Source organism: Octodon degus, unplaced genomic scaffold (assembly GCF_000260255.1).
Source record: "Octodon degus isolate 3935 unplaced genomic scaffold, OctDeg1.0 scaffold00028, whole genome shotgun sequence".
In the NCBI taxonomy this organism is placed as follows: domain Eukaryota; kingdom Metazoa; phylum Chordata; class Mammalia; order Rodentia; family Octodontidae; genus Octodon; species Octodon degus.
The window spans coordinates 11,544,638-11,548,859 of record NW_004524604.1 but is presented as its reverse complement, the minus strand read 5'-3'; positions in this window follow the sequence as shown (position 1 = coordinate 11,548,859).

Here is a 4,222-nt window from a genome sequence, read left to right as displayed (position 1 = left end):
CAGAGAGACAGACACAGATAAACAGAGACAAATACAGACAGAGAGACAAACACAGAGAGACTGACAGACATACAGACACAGATAGCAGAGAGAGAGAGATTGACAGAGAGATAGACAGAAACCGAGACAAATACAAAGAGACAAAGAGAGAGATACAAAGAGACAGAGAGAGAGAGAGTGAGAGAGAGAGAACAACTAATGAAGAAGATGTTGAAATATTAACTACATCATTTCCTACTACTTAGTTACTTAGAGTACTGTAGAAGGACAATTAAATGACATGAGCACTTCCAAATAAAATAAATCAATGTCTTAATAAACAAAAACTTTCAAAATGAGACTGTCTTTTAAATAAACTTTATGTAGAGATTACAGTTCAGGTTAGATTGCCAAATTCAGATCAAAACTCAGAAGTGAAAATTCCACTAGTGCAAGACATGTTCTTAGGATAGACCCAACAGCTCATCTTTAGGCAAGGCTTATGATCAGGAAAATGTCTGGTAGGTAGTATGTGAACATGCAAGTTGGGAGAATGTTGGCATCCACAAGGTCTACTGCTGGTATTGCGATATGCTTGGAGTTGCATGATTAGACTTCATCTTACAAGAGAATAGACAGAAAAAATGTGGGCCAGAAAAAATTAAGATTTAAATAAGAAGCAAGGTTAAGTCAACAAAGAAGGATGTGTGTACAGAATCAACAAGAAAACTGTGCATTTGCTACAACCAAGTACATGGTAAGGTGAAGAAATCAACTAAATTATCAGAAATATAGTTGCAACTAGCTGTTGAACAATTGAGTTATTTAGCTAACCTAAGGGATGATGATTTCTTTTATAAAAACATAGGACTGGGACCGGGGAGATGGCTTAGTAGAACAAGTGCTTCCCTGGCAAGCACAAGGGCCTGAGTTCCATCCCCAGTTCCTCAAAAAAAAAAAAGAAAAATACGATTGATACTACCGTTTGGGATGAGAAAAAAAATGTAGTAAATGATCTACATATCTAAATGTTAGAAGCAAAGTCAGGAAACCAGATATTCTTAATATTTACTAAATACCTTCTTTTTCAGTAGGTATAACAGTGACTTTAGTAGTGGAGTAAACATGACTCCTGAATTCAAGTAAAGGTATTCGAGTATATAAAATGCTTTAGTATAGTTGTTCTTCCAAAATTATAATAACTCCTTTTAAACTACAAGTTTGGCAGAACATCTAACACTGATAACTGTAAAAACAAATCTACTATTTGGTACAATTTTGTACATGTTGGCATAACTTTGCTTGTAGGTATCTTTACATACTCATTGAGCATGATGAAAAACTACTACCTATGTGACTGATCTATGGCCTCCAGTACCAAAACTAAGTACACATAATGTTCTCTCATTATTTCATACAGAGAGGTAAACTACTACAATAGAATGAGACAGAAATCAGTTGGATTTATCACTGACCAAAGATGTGATTAGGTGGAGTTTATCATTAAGACCCAGTTTGCTCAAGCTTCAAATGGGGATACTTGTTTCTAATATAAAGGATTACTGTGAGCATTGAAAATAACATAAAAGTACTACTCAATAAATTCTAGGGGCCGTGGAGACAGCTCAGTAAAATAAGCACTGCCCTGCCTAGCACAAGGGCCTAAATTCAATCCCAGGTTCCACCATAAACAAATAAATAAATAAATTATAACTAGAATTATTCATTGTAGTGTGTGAGAACAGTGTATCATCTTTCTAATCTCATTGTTTGCAGACCTTTTAAACACCGTGTCTATTGCTAAAGGGATTAAAGGAAGGAAGTTTAGTGAGCTCAAATTCTCAAAAACTTTCCTTTTCAACTCCATAAAATGGGTTTCTTTGTTATGGCACAGAAAGTTGAAGATTATTTTTAAAACAGCTGGCATCCCATTTTCCCATTATACAATACAACTTACTAAAATAAAACACTCCAAGACCATTAAAGGTCCCCCAAAGAGGGCCAGCCAAATAGCTCAGCAAATTAAAGTGCCTGCAAGCAGGTTCAGGGGCCGGGGGTTCAAGCCCTGGACCTGCCTTGTCTGCCCTGTCCTCAGGTCGCACTGAGACAATGATGGAGACTGAGCAGGGAGTCGCACATCTGTAACCCCAGCACTTGGGAGGCTGTAAACAGGAGAATCACTATGAGTCCTACCTGGTAATGAGGCTCTGAACACCATGTAGACCCTTCCCTAAAAAATACAGAAAAATAAATAAATAAATAAATAAATAAATAAATATCCCCAAAGAGTTGGTGGGTTGTTGGGAAGTTATAAATCAAAGACCTCTGTCTTAGTTACTTCTCTCATTGCTGAACCAAAGTATCCAACACCCAAAGTAAAATGGGGAAAAGATTATTTGGGTCACAGTTTGTAGTGGTTTCAGTTTATAATCTACTGGCTCTGAAATATAGTAGCATACATCACAGGGCTAACCATTAATGACAGAAAATAGAAAAAGCAACTGGGGGGAAAAGATAAAACTCTTCCTGTCCCTTATATTATATGCAGACTACCTGCTTTAGAGCAGGTTTAGCAGTCTTACATTTAATGCTAGCCAAAATTATGCCAAACCAATCAGTGGGAATAATTTACTCATGACACCTTCTTAATCCCAACATCACACACTTTAGATTTAGCCACTTCTGAAAAAGTTCTATGACCACATCAGGTTTTAGGAGGAAGTTTAAACACAAACCATAAAACCATCTCTTTTGGTGACTGAGAAGAAAATAATCCAGTGTTCATCTGCTGTCCTTTATCCTCAAGACCCCTCATACTGAATCAAACAAAGTCAGATTTGGGGTTATTTCCTTCAATATGAGTGTCTTGAGGTATAGACAATCTCACGATACCAGGTTCCTCAAGAGAGTATCGGTAATAGATTAGTGTGAAAGTTCCAACATTAACTCACAATATGTTTAGGAATTTATTAAGATTAAGGTGTATGAAACTTCTACACATTATCTATAACTCAGTTTACATCTAAAACTAAAAACTGAAGCATGGAATGTAACTGTACTGTTACATTCAGCACTATACTGTTTTTATTATCAGTATGCACACTTAATTTTAAAAGAGGCCTCATCATGATGAGGCCTAATGTGTTTCACAGTTTACCTTGACTGCATGGGTTTTAGAGATCATATATTATTGATATATTTTTGTTCATTGTACTATTTTCCATATCTTTATGGAGTCTTAGTTGAAGTATACTCCTTATAAATAGTATGAAAAGATATTTATTTTAATATAAGCAAAGCAAAATTTTAACACACACATATATATGTCTGTTTCAATTTCTTGGGCATATTATATATCTATTAGTATTTATGTGTTTGAATTTATCCTCACAACTCATTTTATTGTTTTAAAATTTATTTTACAGTGATACAGAAAGTAGACTTTACTTTAAAATATCATGAAATATTTTTATATATGTATGCATTGCATAGTGTTCAAATCTAGTTAAACATGTATGTCACGTCAAACATTGTTTACTTCTTGGTGGTAAAGATTTTGAAATGTACTGTGCATTATTGTCACCTAAAGTTACCTATATACTATGCAATATAGCACAAATTAGAACTTGGTGCCCTCTAACTACAGCTTATTAATCAACATTTCCCAACCCCTTACTCTACCAGCCTTTGAAAATCATCATTACACACTCGACTTGTGAAACTTGTCTTTCTGAGCATGGATTATTTCACTTAACATTATGATCTGTAGGTCAACCCATATTAGCACAAATGATAGTAGTGTGTTCGATATATGTGCCACTTTTGATTTATTCATCAAATCTTGAAGTTTTAGGTTGTTTCTATATCTTGGACACTATAGGTGATACTACAATAAGCAACGAAACGCATAAAGATGTCTCTTCAGAAAACTAACTTTATTTCTGTTGGACATTGAACCAGTAGAAGGATTGCTAGAAAACTATGTTTGCAGAATCTCCATGCATCTATGATTTTTTTTCCATAATAGCAATACTTATTTTCATTCCTACCAATAGTGTCAAATGCTTATTGTATTCTCCACAGACTGACCAGCACATTTTAGGCTCTTTGGTAAAAGCCACTATTTCTAGGATGAGATGATATGATATTGTGTGTTTGATTTGCATTTCCCTGATGATTAGTGACTTTGACCATTTCTTCATATTACTGTTGGTCATCTATTGCTTCTCTTGAGAAATGCTGA